The sequence below is a fragment of the Lissotriton helveticus genome, chromosome 1_1 (assembly GCF_964261635.1).
Source record: "Lissotriton helveticus chromosome 1_1, aLisHel1.1, whole genome shotgun sequence".
Taxonomy (NCBI): Eukaryota; Metazoa; Chordata; class Amphibia; order Caudata; family Salamandridae; genus Lissotriton; species Lissotriton helveticus.
The window spans coordinates 2058218900-2058245057 of NC_136057.1; positions in this window are offsets into that span (position 1 = coordinate 2058218900).

Consider the following 26158-nt stretch of genomic DNA (forward strand, 5'->3'; position numbering starts at 1 on the left):
GTAGCCGATCACTCGGAAAAAAAATTAGTGTTGCCACTGGTGCCTATGAATCTGCAGACGCCTTGTGGAAGGATCTCTCCTGCGCGCCACGGGCCCACTTGTGGAGTCCATACAGGACTTGATTGTGTGCTTCCCGGACCACACTTTCCAGAATGCACAGTCTCCTTTGAGCCTCCCATCGGTGGGTGTGTTGCATATAAAATGGAGAAGTGGGTCAGTCGTTGCGCACACCGCTTCCGTTAAAGCCCCTGAAGAGAAGCATATGGAGCTTCGAAACGCGTCGGGCAGATCCCGTACGGAGCGGCGTCTATGAGTGGATCCCCGTCCTCACCTATACATAGACCAAGCTGCTGTTCGCGTGCTACTCAAAGGTGGACACCTTCGAGCTTTGATTTATACGCGGCCGTCCAGCCGCGGAAAATGCACCACCCCGGTACCCTGGGGGTCACGAAAGTGAAGCAGCAGTCGTACTTGGAATAGAGGACGGGCCCACTTGTGGAGTCCATACAGGACTTGATTGTGTGCTTCCCGGACCACACTTCCCAGAATGCACAGTCTCATTTGAGCCTCCCATCGGTGGGTGTGTTGCATATAAAATGGAGAAGTGGGTCAGTCGTTGCGCACACCGCTTCCGTTAAAGCCCCTGAAGAGAAGCATATGGAGCTTCGAAACGCGTCGGGCAGATCCCGTACGGAGCGGCGTCTATGAGTGGATCCCCGTCCTCACCTATACATAGACCAAGCTGCTGTTCGCGTGCTACTCAAAGGTGGACACCTTCAAGCTTTGATTTATACGCGGCCGTCCAGCCGCGGAGTATGCACCACCCCGTTACCCTGGGGGTCACGAAAGTGAAGCAGCAGTCGTACTTGGAATAGAGGACGGGCCCACTTGTGGAGTCCATACAGGACTTGATTGTGTGCTTCCCGGACCACACTGCCCAGAATGCACAGTCTCATTTGAGCCTCCCATCGGTGGGTGTGTTGCATATAAAATGGAGAAGTGGGTCAGTGGTTGCGCACACCGCTTCCGTTAAAGCCCCTGAAGAGAAGCATATGGAGCTTCGAAACGCGTCGGGCAGATCCCGTACGGAGCGGCGTCTATGAATGGATCCCCGTCCTCACCTATACATAAACCAAGCTGCTGTTCGCGTGCTACTCAAAGGTGGACACATTGGAGCATTGATTTATACGCGGCCGTCCAGCCGCGGAGTATGCACCACCCCGGTACCCTGGGGGTCACGAAAGTGAAGCAGCAGTCGTACTTGGAATAAAGAACGGGCCCACTTGTGGAGTCCATACAGGACTTGATTGTGTGCTTCCCGGACCACACTTCCCAGAATGCACAGTCTCATTTGAGCCTCCCATCGGTGGGTGTGTTATATATAAAATGAGGAAGTGGGTCAGCGGTTGCGCACACCGCTTCCGTTAAAGCCCCTGAAGAGAAGCATATGGAGCTTCGAAACGCGTCGGGCAGATCCCGTACGGAGTGGCGTCTACGAATGGATCCCCGTCCTCACCTATACATAAACCAAGCTGCTGTTCGAGTGCTACTCAAAGGTGGACACCTTGGAGCATTGATTTATACGCGGCCGTCCAGCCGCGGAGTATGCACCACCCCGGTACCCTGGGGGTCACGAAAGTGAAGCAGCAGTCGTACTTGGAATCGAGGACGGGCCCACTTGTGGAGTCCATACAGGACTTGATTGTGTGCTTCCCGGACCTCACTTCCCAGAATGCACAGTCTCATTTGAGCCTCCCATCGCTGGGTGTGTTATATATAAAATGAGGAAGTGGGTCAGCGGTTGCGCACACCGCTTCCGTTAAAGCCCCTGAAGAGAAGCATATGGAGCTTCGAAACGCGTCGGGCAGATCCCGTACGGAGCGGCGTCTACGAATGGATCCCCGTCCTCACCTATACATAAACCAAGCTGCTGTTCGCATGCTACTCAAAGGTGGACACCTTGGAGCATTGATTTATACGCGGCCATCAAGCCGCGGAGTATGCACCACCCCGGTACCCTGGGGGTCACGAAAGTGAAGCAGCAGTCGTACTTGGAATCGAGGACGGGCCCACTTGTGGAGTCCATACAGGACTTGATTGTGTGCTTCCCGGACCTCACTTCCCAGAATGCACAGTCTCATTTGAGCCTCCCATCGGTGGGTGTGTTATATATAAAATGAGGAAGTGGGTCAGCGGTCGCGCACACCGCTTCCGTTAAAGCCCCTGAAGAGAAGCATATGGAGCTTCGAAACGCGTCGGGCAGATCCCGTACGGAGCGGCGTCTACGAATGGATTCCCGTCCTCACCTATACATAAACCAAGCTGCTGTTCGCGTGCTACTCAAAGGTGGACACCTTGGAGCATTGATTTATACGCGGCCGTCCAGCCGCGGAGTATGCACCACCCCGTTACCCTGGGGGTCACGAAAGTGAAGCAGCAGTCATACTTGGAATCGAGGACGGGCCCACTTGTGGAGTCCATACAGGACTTTATTGTGTGCTTCCCGGACCTCACTTCCCAGAATGCACAGTCTCATTTGAGCCTCCCATCGGTGGGTGTGTTATATATAAAATGAGGAAGTGGGTCAGCGGTTGCGCACACCGCTTCCGTTAAAGCCCCTGAAGAGAAGCATATGGAGCTTCGAAACGCGTCGGGCAGATCCCGTACGGAGCGGCGTCTATGAGTGGATCCCCGTCCTCACCTATACATAGACCAAGCTGCTGTTCGCGTGCTACTCAAAGGTGGACACCTTCGAGCTTTGATTTATACGCGGCCGTCCAGCCGCGGAAAATGCACCACCCCGGTACCCTGGGGGTCATGAAAGTGAAGCAGCAGTCATACTTGGAATAGAGGACGGGCCCACTTGTGGAGTCCATACAGGACTTGATTGTGTGCTTCCCGGACCACACTTCCCAGAATGCACAGTCTCATTTGAGGCTCCCATCGGTGGGTGTGTTGCATATAAAATGGAGAAGTGGGTCAGTCGTTGCGCACACCGCTTCCGTTAAAGCCCCTGAAGAGAAGCATATGGAGCTTCGAAACGCGTCGGGCAGATCCCGTAAGGAGCGGCGTCTATGAGTGGATCCCCGTCCTCACCTATACATAGACCAAGCTGCTGTTCGCGTGCTACTCAAAGGTGGACACCTTCAAGCTTTGATTTATACGCGGCCGTCCAGCCGCGGAGTATGCACCACCCCGTTACCCTGGGGGTCACGAAAGTGAAGCAGCAGTCGTACTTGGAATAGAGGACGGGCCCACTTGTGGAGTCCATACAGGACTTGATTGTGTGCTTCCCGGACCACACTTCCCAGAATGCACAGTCTCATTTGAGCCTCCAATCGGTGGGTGTGTTGCATATAAAATGGAGAAGTGGGTCAGTGGTTGCGCACACCGCTTCCGTTAAAGCCCCTGAAGAGAAGCATATGGACCTTCGAAACGCATCGGGCAGATCCCGTACGGAGCAGCGTCTATGAGTGGATCCCCGTCCTCACCTATACATAGACCAAGCTGCTGTTCGCGTGCTACTCAAAGGTGGACACCTTCGAGCTTTGATTTATACGCGGCCGTCCAGCCGCGGAGTATGCACCACCCCGGTACCCTGGGGGTCACGAAAGTGAAGCAGCAGTCGCACTTGGAATAGAGGACGGGCCCACTTGTGGAGTCCATACAGGACTTGATTGTGTGCTTCCCGGACCTCACTTCCCAGAATGCACAGTCTCATTTGAGCCTCCCATCGGTGGGTGTGTTATATATAAAATGAGGAAGTGGGTCAGCGGTTGCGCACACCGCTTCCGTTAAAGCCCCTGAAGAGAAGCATATGGAGCTTCGAAACGCGTCGGGCAGATCCCGTACGGAGCGGCGTCTATGAATGGATCCCCGTCCTCACCTATACATAAACCAAGCTGCTGTTCGCGTGCTACTTAAAGGTGGACACCTTGGAGCATTGATTTATACGCGGCCGTCCAGCCGCGGAGTATGCACCACCCCGGTACCCTGGGGGTCACGAAAGTGAAGCAGCAGTCGTACTTGGAATAAAGGACGGGCCCACTTGTGGAGTCCATACAGGACTTGATTGTGTGCTTCCCGGACCACACTTCCCAGAATGCACAGTCTCATTTGAGCCTCCCATCGGTGGGTGTGTTATATATAAAATGAGGAAGTGGGTCAGCGGTTGCGCCCACCGCTTCCGTTAAAGCCCCTGAAGAGAAGCATATGGAGCTTCGAAACGCGTCGGGCAGATCCCGTACGGAGCGGCGTCTACGAATGGATCCCCGTCCTCACCTATACATAAACCAAGCTGCTGTTCGCGTGCTACTCAAAGGTGGACACCTTGGAGCATTGATTTATACGCGGCCGTCCAGCCGCGGAGTATGCACCACCCCGGTACCCTGGGGGTCACGAAAGTGAAGCAGCAGTCGTACTTGGAATCGAGGACGGGCCCACTTGTGGAGTCCATACAGGACTTGATTGTGTGCTTCCCGGACCTCACTTCCCAGAATGCACAGTCTCATTTGAGCCTCCCATCGCTGGGTGTGTTATATATAAAATGAGGAAGTGGGTCAGCGGTTGCGCACACCGCTTCCATTAAAGCCCCTGAAGAGAAGCATATGGAGCTTCGAAACGCGTCGGGCAGATCCCGTACGGAGCGGCGTCTACGAATGGATCCCCGTCCTCACCTATACATAAACCAAGCTGCTGTTCGCATGCTACTCAAAGGTGGACACCTTGGAGCATTGATTTATACGCGGCCATCAAGCCGCGGAGTATGCACCACCCCGGTACCCTGGGGGTCACGAAAGTGAAGCAGCAGTCGTACTTGGAATCGAGGACGGGCCCACTTGTGGAGTCCATACAGGACTTGATTGTGTGCTTCCCGGACCTCACTTCCCAGAATGCACAGTCTCATTTGAGCCTCCCATCGGTGGGTGTGTTATATATAAAATGAGGAAGTGGGTCAGCCGTCGCGCACACCGCTTCCGTTAAAGCCCCTGAAGAGAAGCATATGGAGCTTCGAAACGCGTCGGGCAGATCCCGTACGGAGCGACGTCTACGAATGGATTCCCGTCCTCACCTATACATAAACCAAGCTGCTGTTCGCGTGCTACTCAAAGGTGGACACCTTGGAGCATTGATTTATACGCCGCCGTCCAGCCGCGGAGTATGCACCACCCCCGTACCCTGGGGGTCACGAAAGTGAAGCAGCAGTCGTACTTGGAATCGAGGACGGGCCCACTTGTGGAGTCCATATAGGACTTGATTGTGTGCTTCCCGGACCTCACTTCCCAGAATGCACAGTCTCATTTGAGCCTCCCATCGGTGGGTGTGTTATATATAAAATGAGGAAGTGGGTCAGCGGTTGCGCACACCGCTTCCGTTAAAGCCCCTGAAGAGAAGCATATGGAGCTTCGAAACGCGTCGGGCAGATCCCGTACGGAGCGGCGTCTACGAATGGATCCCCGTCCTCACCTATACATAAACCAAGCTGCTGTTCGCGTGCTACTCAAAGGTGGACACCTTGGAGCATTGATTTATACGCGGCCGTCCAGCCGCGGAGTATGCACCACCCCGGTACCCTGGGGGTCACGAAAGTGAAGCAGCAGTCGTACTTGGAATCGAGGACGGGCCCACTTGTGGAGTCCATACAGGACTTGATTGTGTGCTTCCCGGACCTCACTTCCCAGAATGCACAGTCTCATTTGAGCCTCCCATCGGTGGGTGTGTTATATATAAAATGAGGAAGTGGGTCAGCGGTTGCGCACACCGCTTCCGTTAAAGCCCCTGAAGAGAAGCATATGGAGCTTCGAAACGCGTCGGGCAGATCCCGTACGGAGCGGCGTCTACGAATGGATCCCCGTCCTCACCTATACATAAACCAAGCTGCTGTTTGTGTGCTACTCAAAGGTGGACACCTTGGAGCATTGATTTATACGCGGCCGTCCAGCCGCGGAGTTTGCACCACCCCGGTACCCTGGGGGTCACGAAAGTGAAGCAGCAGTCGTACTTGGAATCGAGGACGGGCCCACTTGTGGAGTCCATACAGGACTTGATTGTGTGCTTCCCGGACCTCACTTCCCAGAATGCACAGTCTCATTTGAGCCTCCCATCGGTGGGTGTGTTATATATAAAATGAGGAAGTGGGTCAGCGGTTGCGCACACCGCTTCCGTTAAAGCCCCTGAAGAGAAGCATATGGAGCTTCGAAACGCGTCGGGCAGATCCCGTACGGAGCGGCGTCTACGAATGGATCCCCGTCCTCACCTATACATAAACCAAGCTGCTGTTCGCGTGCTACTCAAAGGTGGACACCTTGGAGCATTGATTTATACGCGGCCATCCAGCCGCGGAGTATGCACCACCCCGGTACCCTGGGGGTCACAAAAGTGAAGCAGCAGTCGTACTTGGAATCGAGGACGGGCCCACTTGTGGAGTCCATACAGGACTTGATTGTGTGCTTCCCGTACCTCACTTCCCAGATTGCACAGTCTCATTTGAGCCTCCCATCGGTGGGTGTGTTATATATAAAATGAGGAAGTGGGTCAGCGGTTGCGCACACCGCTTCCGTTAAAGCCCCTGAAGAGAAGCATATGGAGCTTCGAAACGCGTCGGGCAGATCCCGTAAGGAGCGGCGTCTACGAATGGATCCCCGTCCTCACCTATACATAAACCAAGCTGCTGTTCGCGTGCTACTCAAAGGTGGACACCTTGGAGCATTGATTTATACGCGGCCGTCCAGCCGCGGAGTATGCACCACCCCGGTACCCTGGGGGTCACGAAAGTGAAGCAGCAGTCGTACTTGGAATCGAGGACGGGCCCACTTGTGGAGTCCATACAGGACTTGATTGTGTGCTTCCCGGACCTCACTTCCCAGAATGCACAGTCTCATTTGAGCCTCCCATCGGTGGGTGTGTTATATATAAAATGAGGAAGTGGGTCAGCGGTTGCGCACACCGCTTCCGTTAAAGCCCCTGAAGAGAAGCATATGGAGCTTCGAAACGCGTCGGGCAGATCCCGTACGGAGCGGCGTCTACGAATGGATCCCCGTCCTCACCTATACATAAACCAAGCTGCTGTTTGCGTGCTACTCAAAGGTGGACACCTTGGAGCATTGATTTATACGCGGCCGTCCAGCCGCGGAGTATGCACCACCCCGGTACCCTGGGGGTCACGAAAGTGAAGCAGCAGTCGTACTTGGAATCGAGGACGGGCCCACTTGTGGAGTCCATACAGGACTTGATGTGTGCTTCCCGGACCTCACTTCCCAGAATGCACAGTCTCATTTGAGCCTCCCATCGGTGGGTGTGTTATATATAAAATGAGGAAGTGGGTCAGCGGTTGCGCACACCGCTTCCGCTATAGCCCCTGAAGAGAAGCATATGGAGCTTCGAAACGCGTCGGGCAGATCCCGTACGGAGCGGCGTCTACGAATGGATCCCCGTCCTCACCTATACATAAACCAAGCTGCTGTTCGCGTGCTACTCAAAGGTGGACACCTTGGAGCATTGATTTATACGCGGCCATCCAGCCGCGGAGTATGCACCACCCCGTTACCCTGGGGGTCACGAAAGTGAAGCAGCATTCATACTTGGAATCGAGGACGGGCCCACTTGTGGAGTCCATACAGGACTTTATTGTGTGCTTCCCGGACCTCACTTCCCAGAATGCACAGTCTCATTTGAGCCTCCCATCGGTGGGTGTGTTATATATAAAATGAGGAAGTGGGTCAGCGGTTGCGCACACCGCTTCCGTTAAAGCCCCTGAAGAGAAGCATATGGAGCTTCGAAACGCGTCGGGCAGATCCCGTACGGAGCGGCGTCTACGAATGGATCCCCGTCCTCACCTATACATAAACCAAGCTGCTGTTCGCGTGCTACTCAAAGGTGGACACCTTGGAGCATTGATTTATACGCGGCCGTCCAGCCGCGGAGTATGCACCACCCCGGTACCCTGGGGGTCACGAAAGTGAAGCAGCAGTCGTACTTGGAATCGAGGACGGGCCCACTTGTGGAGTCCATACAGGACTTGATTGTGTGCTTCCCGGACCTCACTTCTCAGAATGCACAGTCTCATTTGAGCCTCCCATCGGTGGGTGTGTTATATATAAAATGAGGAAGTGGGTCAGCGGTTGCGCACACCGCTTCCGTTAAAGCCCCTGAAGAGAAGCATATGGAGCTTCGAAACGCGTCGGGCAGATCCCGTACGGAGCGGTGTCTACGAATGGATCCCCGTCCTCACCTATACATAAACCAAGCTGCTGTTCGTGTGCTACTCAAAGGTGGACACCTTGGAGCATTGATTTATACGCAACCGTCCAGCCGCGGAGTATGCACCACCCCGGTACCCTGGGGGTCACGAAAGTGAAGCAGCAGTCGTACTTGGAATCGAGGACGGGCCCACTTGTGGAGTCCATACAGGACTTGATTGTGTGCTTCCCGGACCTCACTTCCCAGAATGCACAGTCTCATTTGAGCCTCCCATCGGTGGGTGTGTTATAGATAAAATGAGGAAGTGGGTCAGCGGTTGCGCACACCGCTTCCGTTAAAGCCCCTGAAGAGAAGCATATGGAGCTTCGAAACGCGTCGGGCAGATCCCGTACGGAGCGGCATCTACGAATGGATCCCCGTCCTCACCTATACATAAACCAAGCTGCTGTTCGCGTGCTACTCAAAGGTGGACACCTTGGAGCATTGATTTATACGCGGCCATCCAGCCGCGGAGTATGCACCACCCCGGTACCCTGGGGGTCACGAAAGTGAAGCAGCAGTCGTACTTGGAATCGAGGACGGGCCCACTTGTGGAGTCCATACAGGACTTGATTGTGTGCTTCCCGGACCTCACTTCCCAGAATGCACAGTCTCATTTGGGCCTCCCATCGGTGGGTGTGTTATATATAAAATGAGGAAGTGGGTCAGCGGTTGCGCACACCGCTTCCGTTAAAGCCCCTGAAGAGAAGCATATGGAGCTTCGAAACGCGTCGGGCAGATCCCGTAAGGAGCGGCGTCTACGAATGGATCCCCGTCCTCACCTATACATAAACCAACCTGCTGTTCGCGTGCTACTCAAAGGTGGACACCTTGGAGCATTGATTTATACGCGGCCGTCCAGCCGCGGAGTATGCACCACCCCGGTACCCTGGGGGTCACGAAAGTGAAGCAGCAGTCGTTCTTGGAATCGAGGACGGGCCCACTTGTGGAGTCCATACAGGACTTGATTGTGTGCTTCCCGGACCTCACTTCCCAGAATGCACAGTCTCGTTTGAGCCTCCCATCGGTGGGTGTGTTATATATAAAATGAGGAAGTGGGTCAGCGGTTGCGCACACCGCTTCTGTTAAAGCCCCTGAAGAGAAGCATATGGAGCTTCGAAACGCGTCGGGCAGATCCCGTACGGAGCGGCGTCTACGAATGGATCCCCGTCCTCACCTATACATAAACCAAGCTGCTGTTTGCGTGCTACTCAAAGGTGGACACCTTGGAGCATTGATTTATACGCGGCCGTCCAGCCGCGGAGTATGCACCACCCCGGTACCCTGGGGGTCACGAAAGTGAAGCAGCAGTCGTACTTGGAATCGAGGACAGGCCCACTTGTGGAGTCCATACAGGACTTGATTGTGTGCTTCCCGGACCTCACTTCCCAGAATGCACATTCTCATTTGAGCCTCCCATCGCTGGGTGTGTTATATATAAAATGAGGAAGTGGGTCAGCGGTTGCGCACACCGCTTCCGCTAAAGCCCCTGAAGAGAAGCATATGGAGCTTCGAAACGCGTCGGGCAGATCCCGTACGGAGCGGCGTCTACGAATGGATCCCCGTCCTCACCTATACATAAACCAAGCTGCTGTTCGCGTGCTACTCAAAGGTGGACACCTTGGAGCATTGATTTATACGCGGCCGTCCAGCCGCGGAGTATGCACCACCCCGGTACCCTGGGGGTCACGAAAGTGAAGCAGCAGTCATACTTGGAATCGAGGACGGGCCCACTTGTGGAGTCCATACAGGACTTGATTGTGTGCTTCCCGGACCTCACTTCCCAGAATGCACAGTCTCATTTGAGCCTCCCATCGGTGGGTGTGTTATATATAAAATGAGGAAGTGGGTCAGCGGTTGCGCACACCGCTTCCGTTAAAGCCCCTGAAGAGAAGCATATGGAGCTTCGAAACGCGTCGGGCAGATCCCGTACGGAGCGGCGTCTACGAATGGATCCCCGTCCTCACCTATACATAAACCAAGCTGCTGTTCGCGTGCTACTCAAAGGTGGACACCTTGGAGCATTGATTTATACGCGGCCGTCCAGCCGCGGAGTATGCACCACCCCGGTACCCTGGGGGTCACGAAAGTGAAGCAGCAGTTGTACTTGGAATCGAGGACGGGCCCACTTGTGGAGTCCATACAGGACTTGATTGTGTGCTTCCCGGACCTCACTTCCCAGAATGCACAGTCTCATTTGAGCCTCCCATCGGTGGGTGTGTTATATATAAAATGAGGAAGTGGGTCAGCGGTTGCGCACACCGCTTCCGTTAAAGCCCCTGAAGAGAAGCATATGGAGCTTCGAAACGCGTCGGGCAGATCCCGTACGGAGCGGCGTCTACGAATGGATCCCCGTCCTCACCTATACATAAACCAAGCTGCTGTTCGCGTGCTACTCAAAGGTGGACACCTTGGAGCATTGATTTATACGCGGCCGTCCAGCCGCGGAGTATGCACCACCCCGGTACCCTGGGGGTCACGAAAGTGAAGCAGCAGTCGTACTTGGAATCGAGGACGGGCCCACTTGTGGAGTCCATACAGGACTTGATTGTGTGCTTCCCGGACCTCACTTCCCAGAATGCACAGTCTCATTTGAGCCTCCCATCGGTGGGTGTGTTATATATAAAATGAGGAAGTGGGTCAGCGGTTGCGCACACCGCTTCCGTTAAAGCCCCTGAAGAGAAGCATATGGAGCTTCGAAACGCGTCGGGCAGATCCCGTACGGAGCGGCGTCTACGAATGGATCCCCGTCCTCACCTATACATAAACCAAGCTGCTGTTCGCGTGCTACTCAAAGGTGGACACCTTGGAGCATTGATATATATATATATATATCCCAAAACAAGCTCCAGGTATGCGAGGGGCCCCAAGGGAGGTGGCGTGTGCTCCGGACGAGCAACCCGGAAATCCAATTCACTCCAAGCAGAAATAGTGTAAACACGCTCTCAGCAGCCGTCACAGAAACGCCAAACAGGAGATAATCCAAGGGTGTTTATTTAATTGCTACATGTTTCGGCTTCTCACAAGCCTTGATCACGCAAATGAGTGTGGATGTGCACGACACATAAATCAAGTGAAATGTGATGAACATGAAAAGAGGACTGTGAACATAGTGAGGCAGACATCTTAGCCGAGTCACAAAAGTGAAATACACTAAAATGAAAATAGGGCTAGTGGAGAAAATGCAAAAACGTAATGTAGCTAATTTGCACAACATGGAATTAAGCAAAGATAAATAACAAAATGTTACTGGGGCCATCATAAAAAAAGTAAAGCAAAGCCCGTTCCAACACAATCAGCTGTAGTTGTGGGAACAAAATAAATCCAAATGCCGTATAGCCAAATGGCAAAAAATAAATGGAAATAAAATCCCACAGACGGCAAAACTGCCGCGCAGCCAAAAGGGGACCCGGAAAATTCCGGACACAATGCAAGTGCTAAAGCTGTCGCTGAGTAAAGAGACAGTGTACTCTATATTGCGAGTGAGGGGAAAAATTATGTCCCGTCACTCAAGAACAACCTACATGTCAACAAAGGGGTTGCTAGTAACAGAGTCCATGTCACGGCCCATGCTGGGCTCCACAACTGCCCAAGGTCTGCAAAATAGTCCAAATCATGTTCACAAGGAGTTCATTATATATATATATTTATTCAAAGGTGCCCTGCATTGAAGACGCACTCCTCCAACCGGTAAGCTCCGATTCTTTTAGTCCAATTGCATGACGCGTTCGAGCTCTTTCCTCAGGGGCAGTGTTTACATGCACATCATGGTATCCCTTGCCAATAAAGAGTTTTGTTAACTTACCGGTTGGAGGAGTGCGTCTTCAATGCAGGGCACCTTTGAATAAAGATTTCTACACGGCAGGTCCAGCCGTGGAAGGTCGCACCGCCCCTCGAGATGTGGGGAATCGATGGACCTGAACTATGCAGGAATTCCAATACGGTGCAACTGGTGGCACAAAATACGGAGCAAGTTGGCAGCCCTGGGGCCCACTGGAGGGCTGAGAATCGGTCCAAGGAAAGGATTATAATCACACACAACCACTGGAGGTTTTAATTAAGAGGCAATTCCTACATGTTCCAGCATGCAACAGGAAGGGTTAACAATAAATGGCACACCGGAGGCCTGTTAATTAATTAAGCCAGCACGCAGGGAACTGTGGGAGCCTGATACCATGATGTGCATTTAAACACTGCCTCTGAGGAAAGAGCTCGATAGCTCTGAAACGCGTCAGGCAATTGGACTAAAAGAATCGGAGCTGCCATCCTGCTCCCTTGCCAATAAAGAGTTTTGTTAACTTACCGGTTGGAGGAGTGCGTCTTCAATGCAGGGCACCTTTGAATAAAGATTTCTACACGGCAGGTCCAGCCGTGGAAGGTCGCACCGCCCCTCGAGATGTGGGGAATCGATGGACCTGAACTATGCAGGAATTCCATGACGGCGCAACTGGTGGCACAAAATATGGAGCAAGTTGGCAGCCCTGGGGCCCACTGGAGGGCTGAGAATCGGTCCAAGGAAAGGACTTTAATCGCACACAACCACTGGAGGTTTTAATTGAGAGGCAATTCCTACATGTTCCAGCATGCAACAGGAAGGGTTAACAATAAATGGCACACCGGAGGCCTGTTAATTAATTAAGCCAGCACGCAGGGAACTGTGGGAGCCTGATACCATGATGTGCATTTAAACACTGCCTCTGAGGAAAGAGCTCGATAGCTCTGAAACGCGTCAGGCAATTGGACTAAAAGAATCGGAGCTGCCATCCTGCTCCCTTGCCAATAAAGAGTTTTGTTAACTTACCGGTTGGAGGAGTGCGTCTTCAATGCAGGGCACCTTTGAATAAATATATATATATATATATATATTACCTACTGGCGATAGCCAGTAGGTTTATATAGTTAGGATTTTTTTCCTATGGGATTTTTGAATATTCTATGTCGAATAACTTTGGCGTTTGAGGACAGAATTGGCTGAAATGTTCAGGAAAATGGAACATTTTGTTTCTGAGCAGCCCCTGAAAATTTGGGGGGGTTTCGTCAAGGGGGGGCCGAGAAAAAAGGGGGGTCCCAAAACGTGTTTTTCCCATGCAATTTTCCATAGGGCGGTTGGCCTCACTTTTAGCCTGAACGGCTGAATGGATTTACACCAAACTTGGCAAAATTGTAGGGACTGGTAGCCCGATGTGCCTTTGCTATGTCTCAAGATATAGGCTCCAGTGGTTTTTACGAAAATTAACTTTGAAAAATATATATTGGGCTACATTGGGCTATATATATGTTGGAGCCCAAATGTAGCCCAATGTAGCCCAATGTAGCCCAATGTAGCCCAAAGATGGCCACCAGAGACAAAAAAAAACAAATGTAGCCCAAATATCAGCCAGATGTAGCCCAACTATAGCCCAATGACAGAATGTCCCAGAGTGTTCTAAAGAACAACTAGACTGCTAACAGTCCTACTTATTACAAAGGTATGGCACACCTGAAGCCATCTTGATTGGAATAAAGTGGTAACTCTTAAAACATTTAATTTAAAAAGGAACAACATGAGGGGGTTCATTTTGCCATAGAAAGTATGATTAGCCAATATATGACGAAATCCCGCATACCATCAGTCCGCAAAAAAATTCCGCATGTACTATTAGGCCGCAAATTAAAATAACGAAAACATTTAGAACGAATATGCCTTTAGCATACACTAAACAACTAAACTACCCTAAACCCTAAAACACTACCCCCAGCATGACCCTACACTACACAAACAGTACAACACTACCCTAAACCCTAAAACACTACCCCCAGCATGACCCTACACTACACAAACACTACAACACTACCCTAAACCCTAAAACACTACCCTTAGCATGACCCTACAATTTGCAAACACTACAACACAACCCTAAACCCTAAAACACTACACCCCAGCATGACCCTACACTACGCAAACACTACAACACTACCCTAAACCCTAAAACACTACCCCCAGCATGACCCTACACTACGCAAACACTACAACACAACCCTAAACCCTAAAACACTACCCCCAGCATGACCCTACACTACGCAAACACTACAACACTTCCCTAAACCCTAAAACACTACCCCCAGCATGACCCTACACTACGCAAACACTACAACACTACCCAAAACCCTAAAACACTACACCCCAGCATGACCCTACACTACGCAAACACTACAACACTACCCTAAACCCTAAAACACTACCCCAGCATGACCCTACACTACGCAAACACTACAACACTACCCTAAACCCTAAAACACTACCCCCAGAATGACCCTACACTACGCAAACACTACAACACTACCCTAAACCCTAAAACACTACCCCCAGCATGACCCTACACTACGCAAACACTACAACACTACCCTAAACCCTAAAACACTACCCCCAGCATGACCCTACACTACGCAAACACTACAACACTACCCTAAACCCTAAAACACTACCCCCAGCATGACCCTACACTACGCAAACACTACAACACTACCCAAAACCCTAAAACACTACCCCCAGCATGACCCTACACTACGCAAACACTACAACACTACCCAAAACCCTAAAACACTACCCCCAGCATGACCCTACACTACGCAAACACTACAACACCACCCAAAACCCTAAAACACTACACCCCAGCATGACCCTACACTACGCAAACACTACAACACTACCCAAAACCCTAAAACACTACACCCCAGCATGACCCTACACTACGCAAACACTACAACACTACCCAAAACCCTAAAACACTACCCCCAGCATGACCCTACACTACGCAAACACTACAACACTACCCTAAACCCTAAAATACTACACCCCAGCATGACCCTACACTACGCAAACACTACAACACTACCCAAAACCCTAAAACACTACCCCCAGCATGACCCTACACTACGCAAACACTACAACACTATCCTAAACCCTAAAACACTACGCCCAGCATGACCCTACACTACGCAAACACTACAACACTACCCTAAACCCTAAAACACTAGCCCCAGCATGACCCTACACTACGCAAACACTACAACACAACCCTAAACCCTAAAACACTACCCCCAGCATGACCCTACACTACGCAAACACTACAACACTACCCTAAACCCTAAAACACTACCCCCAGCATGACCCTACACTACGCAAACACTACAACACAACCCTAAACCCTAAAACACTACCCCCAGCATGACCCTACACTACGCAAACACTACAACACTACCCTAAACCCTGAAACACTACCCCCAGCATGACCCTACACTACGCAAACACTACAACACTACCCTAAACCCTAAAACACTAGCCCCAGCATGACCCTACACTACGCAAACACTACAACACAACCCTAAACCCTAAAACACTACCCCCAGCATGACCCTACACTACGCAAACACTACAACACTACCCAAAACCCTAAAACACTACCCCCAGCATGACCCTACACTACGCAAACACTACAACACTACCCAAAACCCTAAAACACTACCCCCAGCATGACCCTACACTACGCAAACACTACAACACTACCCAAAACCCTAAAACACTACACCCCAGCATGACCCTACACTACGCAAACACTACAACACTACCCAAAACCCTAAAACACTACACCCCAGCATGACCCTACACTACGCAAACACTACAACACTATCCTAAACCCTAAAAGACTACACCCCAGCATGACCCTACACTACGCAAACACTACAACACTACCCAAAACCCTAACACACTACACCCCAGCATGACCCTACACTACGCAAACACTACAACACTACCCAAAACCCTAAAACACTACCCCCAGCATGACCCTACACTACGCAAACACTACAACACTATCCTAAACCCTAAAACACTACGCCCAGCATGACCCTACACTACGCAAACACTACAACACTACCCTAAACCCTAAAACACTAGCCCCAGCATGACCCTACACTACGCAAACACTACAACACAACACTAAACCCTAAAACACTACCCCCAGCATGACCCTACACTACGCAAACACTACAACACTACCCTAAACCCTAAAACACTACCCCCAGCATGACCCTACACTACGCAAACACTACAACACAACCCTAAACCCTAAAACACTACCCCCAGCATGACCCTACACTAAACAACCACCACAACTCTACACTACACTAACACAACACTACACTACACAACACTACACTACACTACACAATCACTAACCCACGAAAAAATTAACACAAACCCACTTCTCTCTCTCGTCATCGTGGTTTTCACAACGCAAATGCATTTACCATACATGCCTTTAAAACGTAATTCTTTGTAAAGGCATGCGCGATAAATGCACATGCGTTTTGAAAAAATGCGGGATAATTGTATGCGAGGTCAATGACCTTACGGGATAATGGTATGCAGACTGAAAGTCTGCGGATAAAAATGCGGGAAAATGGCTGCAAACCATGATTAGCAGCAGACTTCCCTGGTGAGCACTAGCTTTACTAAAGTGATCTAATGAGCAACTAGAGTGCTAACATTCAGAATTTATGGCAAATATGTGACACATCTGAATGCCTTCTTGATAGAACCAAAGTAAACAAGCATTGAAAATGCAATAGATCTCGCCCTCGTTTAAGTTAAAGCCATTCTGTTTGTAATGAGGTGGCTTTTTAGCTTTGCTTTTATTAGTGTTTTTAAAACTTTCATGTAAATAACATGCATATGTATGCATATATGTATATGTATGCATGCATTTATATTTATATAGATATGCAGATTATATATGTTTATATATGTATATTACCTACTGGCGATAGCCAGTGGGTATATATAGTTAGGATTTTTTCTCTATGGGATTTCTGAAAATTCTATGTCTAATAACTTTGGCGTTTGTGGACGGAATTGGCTGAAATTTTCAGGAAAATGGCACATTTTGTTTCTGAGCAGCCCCTGAAAATTTGGGGGGGTTTCGTCAAGGGGGGGCCGAGAAAAAAGGGGGTCCCAAAACGCGTTTTTCTCATTCATTTTTCCATAGGGCGGTTGGACTCACTTTTAGCTCGAACGGCTGAATAGATTTACATGAAACTTGGCAAAATTGTAGATATGGTTTGCCTGACGTGCCTTTGCTATGTCTCAATATATGTGCTCCAGTGGATTTTGAGAAATTAACGTTTAAAAAAATATATATATCTGTGACAGCGTAATGGAACTTCGCGAAGCAAAGCTGATTGGCTCTCCGGTGTCTGTCAACATTCTAAACAGTCCGGAGCGGCCGCCATCTTGTCTCTCGGTACGATCGAGAGACAAGATGTGGTGAAAAACGAAGGGGGAAATGAAGGAAAGGGGGCAAGGTAGACCACTCCTGACCCCCTAGGATTGATGAGGGGGATATTAAAGTGCCCCGCGGGGCAAAAAAAACAAAAAAAAATTTTGTGATTTTACGCCGTAGAGGCGCGTCCCGGTACGCTCACCGGGCAGCTCACCGGGCAGCTAACCGGCAGCGTAGCTGTCAACATTGTAAACAGTCCGGAGCGGCCGCCATCTTGTCTCTCGGTAGGTTCGAGAGACAAGATGTGGTGAAAAAAGAAGGGGGAAATGAAGGAAAGGGGGCAAGGTAAACCCCTCCTGACCCCCTAGGATTGATGAGGGGGATATTAAAGTCCCCCGCGATTTTTCGCGGTAGAGGCGCTTCCCGGTACGCGAACCGGGCAGCTAACCGGCAGCGTAACGGGAGTCCGCCATCTTGTGTTTTTGGAGCGTCCGGTTCGCGTACCGGGTAGCGTCCCGGTAAGCGTAACAAGGGGAAAACCAAGAGAAACAGTAAAAAAAAAATTACAGGAATAGATTTCCAGCAAACTTGGCAAAATTGTAGGGACTGTTTGTTTGATGTGCCTTTGAAAGGCCTCAAGATATGTGCACGTGTGGATTTTGTCTAATTAAGGTTAAAAAAAATATATATATCTGTAAGCGTGCTCCGGCACGCTTACGTTACGGGTTTTGTTTGCCCTGCAGAGCCGATACGTCACGGTTATGCGACGCGTCATGAGGCGTCTCACGTGGCTACGTGATACGTCACGTAATAAAGAATATATTTTACAGCTATAGATATTAGCTTTTAAAAAACCAATGAAATTCACTGAAAAAACCATAGGTTATAGACCATACATAGTTAGGAATTTGCATTTACAAAACCTTGAAAATTCACTGAAAAAACCATAGGTTAGAGACCATATATAGTTAGCTGGACATTTTATTGACATAAAACCAATGAAATTCCATATATAGTTAGTTGCACTAACTATATATCGCGCACCCGCAATCCACTGCTGATGATGTCACAAATTACATCATTCATGACATGGTCAGTGACATCACTGATGACATCACTGATGACATCTCAAATGACATCACTGATGACATCACTGATGACATCTCAAATGACATCACAGATGACATCATGACACACCAATACCAGTTACTACATACGCACTCACTGATTCCTACGTCTACACACACATTCACTCATTCACCCATACAATCACTCATACATACAGTCACTCATTATTACAACACTATCATATGCACTCATACACCTATGCAGACACTCACACACTGCCACTCATCCATGGAGTTACTCACACACCTAGTCAGTCCTGTAAAGAATCAATCACACTTCCATTTCCTCATCTATACAGTTAAACACAGAACACCATACTTCAGTGACATCACTGATGACATCACTGATGACATCTCAAATGACATCACTGATGACATCTCAAATGACATCACTGATGACATCATGACACACCAATACCAGTTACTACATACGCACTCACTGATTCCTACGTCTACACACACATATTCTCATTTACCCATACAATCACTCATACATACAGTCACTCATTATTACAACACTATCATATGCACTCATACACCTAGTCAGTCCTGTGAAGAATCAATCACACTTCGATTTCCTCATCTATACAGTTAAACACAGAACACCATACTTTTCACACATATACTAACACATACTTACTCTCTTATACAATCACTGATACAAGTACACATTGATATGCATAGAGTCACACACCTCCCAGCCAGCCACACACACACTCAGTCTTCCATACATCCACTCATTCTTCAATATGTAAAACATATTTAAACTTTACAAAAACACACAGACACTAGATGATGTCATCAGTGATGTCATTTGAGATGTCATCAGTGATGTCATCAGTGATGTCATCAGTGATGTCATCAGTGATGTCACTGACCATGTCATGAATGATGTAATATGTGACATCATCAGCAGTGGATTGCGGGTGCGCGATATATAGTTAGTGCAACTAACTATATATGGAATTTCATTGGTTTTATGTCAATAAAATGTCCAGCTAACTATATATGGTCTCTAACCTATGGTTTTTTCAGTGAATATATATATATATATATATATATATATATATATACATATATATATATATATATATTACCTACTGGCGGTCACCAGTAGGTAGTTATAGTTAGGATTGTTTTCCATAGGGAATCCGCAACATTCTATTGGGAATAACTTTGGCGCAGATTGAGGGATCTGCCTGTAATTTTCCTCAAATTTGCCTCGCGGTGGTCCGCTCCTTCTCTGAAAGTTTGGGGGGATTCGTCAAGCGGGGGTCGAGATAAAAGGGGGGTCCCAAAACGTGTTTTCCCTATGTTAATTTCCATAGGGCGGTTGGACTCACTTTTAGCCCGAACGGCTGAATGGATTCCCACGAAACTTGGTAAAATTGTAGGGACTGGTAGCCCGATGTGCCTTTGCTATGTCTCAAGATATGTGATCCAGTGGATTTTGAGTAATTTAGGTTAAAAAAATATATATATATCTATAGGCGCGCCCCGGTACGCGCACCGGGGAGCGTTCCCGGCGCGCACCGCGAGTTCGCGCGCGGAAAGCTGATTGGCTCTCGGGTGTCTGTAAACATTCGAAACAGTCCGGAGCGGCTGCCATCTTGCGTCTCGGTAGGATCGAGACACAAGAGGTGGCAAAAACAAAGGGGGAAATAACCAAAAGGGGGCAGGGTAGACCCCCCTGAACCCCTAGGTTTGATGTCAGGGCCATAAAAGGGTCCCGCGGGACAAAAAAAAAATTTAATTTTTGATTTTCGCGGGGGGAGCGCCCGGTACGCGCACCGGGGAGCGTACTGGGGAGCGTACCATGGGGAAAAATAGTGACAAAAATATATCTATATATATACGAAATCGCTATCCCGAAGCGTCCCTTCACGAAAAAAAACAACGAGGAGTGGACCCAGGTACTGGTGCAAATCCTTAGTGCTTTATTTGTGCAAAATGGTAAGCTAGCAGTATATACTTTTTGGCAACAGTACAGTGTTGTAATATGATGCACTGTAAATGTCAAGATCTTGTATTATATGTGTTTTCATCTACCACATTGTAAATGTATGTGTGGAAATGACTGATAGCCAGAATGCTCAAATTATTTTTGACTACCATGCCACCTCAAAGAGGAAGGAGCAAATGCAAATAGGTCTTCATCCTGCTGCAATGGAGAAAGTCCAGCCCGAGTTGCCAGGCCATGTACCTTCTGAATGAGAACATGAGCCAAAATACCAATTGCAAAGCCCAAGCCCTCAACCTTGTTGTGACTGATTCATTTACAAATGTAAATATTGTTACAAATGGTATTACCTATCATATTACCCTTATTACTATGAAAAAGACGATTACGAACATAGGATTATTTATTAGTTTCATTATGTGTTATTATTCAAATACGTTGTGGTTTTAGGTATTTTTACCTATTGGTCTAAATATTGTGAGGTCTTCATCATTACATTTACTGTGCGAGTAATTTATTGTTTTCACAGAAAAACATAATTTTCGAAAAGTGTACAACTAAAACTGTACTTGCCATGTTTTTTTCTATGGGTTTCTAAAAGTTTGTTTACACATATCTTAAGCATACCCTAAGACAATTGTAACCAAAGCAACCATAACTTCGCTTTAACCTTAAAAATCAACAGGTACGACCAAACCCCACTGGCCCCGGTCTTCATCCCTGAGCAGCGATTGACGGCTGCAGGCTCTGACCTTTGGTCAGGTCCTGCATCCAACCTGCCATAGTTGGTCAACTCTTGCACTGGGCAGCTGAAAGCTGTGAGCAGCAGAGGGTTGGCTGCAGGACTTTGCATCATAAACCTTATCATCCACAGTAAGCAGAGATCGATACCTTAATAAGAGTATTCAACTTATGGACTTGCAAACGTTCGTGAAAACATTTTCATCTTTAGGCAGTTTCCAGATGAATCTTTGAAAATACATATGCACGACTTTTTGTTCAAGGATTCTAGTTGTCTGTCGTCGCCACCTTCAAATTATATCTTTTAAGCTCACAATCCCATGCACAGGACACAGAGAGATAATGCATTGTCCATTTCCTGAATGCTGCATTCTCAAAAAAAGACTCAATATCAATAACAATTTTTTAGTTATTTTTATATGCAAAACTCATTCATCCTACGTAAATATTATTTCATTGTAATATTTCTTTTTTTCTGAAGTCTTCTGTGTATTACGCTATCCTTTACGTTTGCAGCATAGCAGGCATAGATGTGGAGATATGAAATCCTGTATTTTACGATACCTTTGCTTCAAAGGCTTAGCAATTAGACCTCGCGAATAAAATATATGATTCTGCTCGGCTCGCTGTTTGCAAAGAACTTACTGGCCATCTACCTCTTTTCATAAACCCATCATTAGAGCTCTTACTCTTAATGATTTCTTCTTCCTCGTATATTGCTCTTAATTTAGTCGTAAAGACAACAATAAGCCTGAACATAAATAATGGTCATTTTCAACCTATTATATAAATGAATACATCATGTGGGTATGTGTTTTTATGAAGAATATGTAATAATTGCCTCCAATTTGGATGCTTTAAAATAGTACCAAGCAAAATAAAACAGTTGAATCTTATTAAAGAACAATAGCTACACTCTATAATCATTTATTTTAACACAAAATTACTTATTGTGTAAGAAAAACATTTTTTAGAGGTGTCATCCAACTTTTATAGTACACTGTATTATGCTTGTGTAATGAAAGTTATGTATGGCCCTAGTTTTATACCACCACAGTACTGTTACAGAAAAAAATCCCTGTCTGGTGAAAAAAACAATTTTAGACCTTGGCAAAGACTCCTTCGAGTGTAACCTGTAAGCCAACAGGGTTGAAATGCATGATGTATTAAAGTGTGATTTGCTAAATAGTACTGAAATGTACGTTAGGAAAACGTACAGTCACCAAAAGCTGTTTGCCACTGTAGAGGTAAAGCTATGTTTTTCTATGAGAAGGCCAAATTGTAAATAAAAGTCTATTTTCATAACCTTGCCTGGGAAGGTGATAGAAACATGCTTTTTATCAAAAATCTAGATCAATGTTGAAAGTAGATGCTTGGTACCTGTAGTAAAAGGTACATTTTCACAAAGTACACTTTGTGCTCTCTGAAAGACAAACAAAATACAACCTACATCTGCTGGCCTGCCTTTCTTCCAAAGGCTTTATTTGGAAATAAAATTAGGGTTGAAGTGTTATGCCTTCAGAAGTAGATGCAGCCACTTCAAAAGCAAGGAAGCCTAATGTAATAAAAGCACTGTCCAATTAGTTGGAATTATTGGGGATCAAACCAGGAACCTCGTATGGTTTCTCTTCCTTTAAAAGAGGTAGACTCAGTCACATAATTGGAGTACTATTTTTACAAAGGGAAGAGTGGGAATGCTCGGTGGTATGAGATGTGTTGATCCCCAGACAAATGTAACAAAACTCTACGGCTTTAGCCAAAATTTGAGGTTTGCAATGAATTCTGTATAAGAAAACATAGTGAGATACATGTAAGTGACAACAACCTGGACTATGCTGGTGGTCTAGTTTTCAGAATTGTCTGGGTTTAACAGGTTTCCCTTGATGGTAGCAGAGCCCAAGCTCAAATGCTACAGCTAGCCACATCATCGAAACGGGCCAATTTTGATGATGAAAGTTTGATCTCTCGACATTGCATTTTGGGGCTTTTCCTGTTACAGGTGCTAGGCCAAGTCACACAAGTGGATAACATGTAGCAGAAGTGTATGAATGCTGGGAAGTAGACATTTTGTGGAGACCCGTATATTCTAGAAGCTTCCCTCCTAGAAATATGAGGAGAATGTGTGTTTTGTTTTAGGTTTATAAGGCAGTCTGGTCAGAAAACATAGTAGAAGCCATGAATTTTACAGCATCCTTACCACCCCCCTTGGGTGTTTTGGGAAATATCTGGATTTAGAAGGGTTTCCTGGCTGCCGACTGATACCAAATTCAAATAGTGCATTCATTCTCCATATTAAAAGAGAGAAAATTGGGATTGACCCTACTCTGCCTGCCCAAATATCCAAACTACACCTAAAATATTTAAAATTTCCTCTTGATTGCCATTAGGATTGTGATGCGATAGCACGTAGGTGGGCAGAAAGTATGTTGGGGCTTTAGGACTGGAAGAAAGACTTGATACATGGGCAGTGTTTCCTATACCCCATATATATTGATATTCACTCAAAAACTCAAAGGTTAAAGTGATGTTTTCGTTAGGCGAATATGTCAGTGACAACATTACCATTTTGAACTAAAGAAAAACACACAGTTATATTTTGCATAGCTAGCTATACCTTGCGCCACTGCCATACACTGCTCATGATCTTTCATATTACATCACTCATGACAAGTTCAATGACATCATTTATATTATCACTGATGACATCTCAAATGGCATAATTGATTGCATCACTGATCCAAGCTTCTTTTGTACACATTACTCTACAAATGAGTATGGTCTGAAAGTAAGTACAAAATGGCTCGTAATAATATGAAGTGTCATTACTGCCATCACAGAAACAACTCCCTTAGGTGTTGCAAGTGTGAGTTAAGTGCAACATTGACCCTACATTGACCCTATATCATACACTTCACAGGCAGCCTACTTCCATTAACAAAACAAAAACTGAATTTGTTATCACAACAAACTTAACGTTGCATTAACCTTTGGTTTCCTGATTGAATTTCTTAGTTTATTTTTAAAAACAGGAGTTGAAGTTGAAGTTGAAGTTAAAAGATCTTGATAGAGTGCTCTGTGACCAAGCGGCTTCCTGGCGCTAGAGTTTCGTCTGAGAAGCACAGAAGTCTGCCAAGGTGAAGATCAGCAGGAGTACGCTTGGGAGAACAGGAAAGTCTTGAGCGCCTTGCGGAATTGTGAATAAACTGGAATGGATCTAATGGACAGCGGAAGACTATTCCAGAAGCGAGGAGCTAGTACAGAGAATCTGGTACCTCCAGTTTTGGTTCTGCGGAAACGAGGGACATTAAGGAGAGCCTGATTGGAGGAGCGGAGGGTACGGCTGGGGGTGTAGGGACTGATGAGGGAATTAATGAAGTCATGGCCCGTGCGGGCACGGGCCATGAAGGCCAGGCATCCTATCTTGAAAAGGGACCTCTGGCAAATGGGGAGCCAGTGAAGGGATTTCAAAAAAGGAGTGATGTGGTGGAACTTGGGAAGGTGGTGAATGAGGCAGGCGGCCTGATTCTGGATAGCCTGTAGACGGCGAAGTTCGTAGGCAGGGATACCCACGTAGAGGCTATTTCCGTAATCAAGACGGGAAAGAATCATGGCCAAAATAATAAGTTTGAGAGCATCAGGAGAAAAAAACAGGAGAATTTCCGAATGATCCGGAGGGATAGGAAGCAGTAGGAGACAACTGAACTAATCTGAGCATGCATGGAGAGGTCCTGGCTGACTTTAATGCCCAAGGTCCTAACTGAGGCCACGGGTACTGGGGGGGGGGCGAAGATGGAAGGCCAAAAGGCGGCGGACCAATGGGTGATGGTAGCGCCTGTCAGGACCAGCTCCGTCTTGTCCGGATTGAGTATAAGGTGGTTGTGGTTCATCCACTCAGAAATGAAAACAAGGGTAGAATGAATTTTCGGCAGGGAGTCAGAAGAAGAAGAAAGATCAAATACAAGCTGGAGGTCATCCGCATAATTGTACACGGAGACCCCCATTTCTAGAAGAGAAAGAATAAGGGGGTGGATGTAAAGATTAAAAAGGAGGGGGGACAGGGAAGAACCCTGGGGGACCCTACAAGGAACCAGGCGGGTAGAAGCAGAAAAGCCGGAGAGATGGACCACCTGAGTCCGCCCTTTGAGAAAAGAGGCAAGCCCAGAGAGGGCAGTGCCCCGAACGCCCACTGCGCTGACACGGCCGAGAGGATGGAATGATCGACCGTGTCAAACGCAGCGGACAAGTCAAGGAGCACCAAGGCTTGAGGTAAGTTGGAGTCCGCCTTGCTCTTTAGCTCATCTAGGACGGAGAGGACCACTGACTCAGTCGAGTGGACCGGGCGGAATCCCGCTTGGTGGGAGGCCAGAAGATGATTATCCTCAATAAAAGTGGAGAGGCTGGTGGTAATGTGGCTCTCCAAGATCTTCCCTAGATAGGGAAGGAGGGAAATGGGTCTAAAATTAGACGGAAGGGAAGGGTCTAAACCAACCTTTTTTTAAATGGGAAGAACTATGGCCTATTTAAAGGATTTAGGTACTAAGCCCTGAGAAATAGAGGCATTAAGAAGGGAGAGGGGGGCGTCAGGACAATTGATGAAGAGCTCTCTCAGGATGCGGGCCGGAGCACAATCAGCCGGGGAGCCTGACTTCACTTTCTGGAGTAAAACAAGAAAGGAGTCCATAGAGATAGGGGGAAAGTGGTCAAGAAGAGAGAAGGGCAGAGAAAGAGCAGGGGAAGGGAGTGGCGAGGATGCTGATGGAATATTAGATTTATTCTTCTCAATCTTCTCTATAAAAAAATCATTAAGGGACGAACAGAGAGCTTGGGAGGGG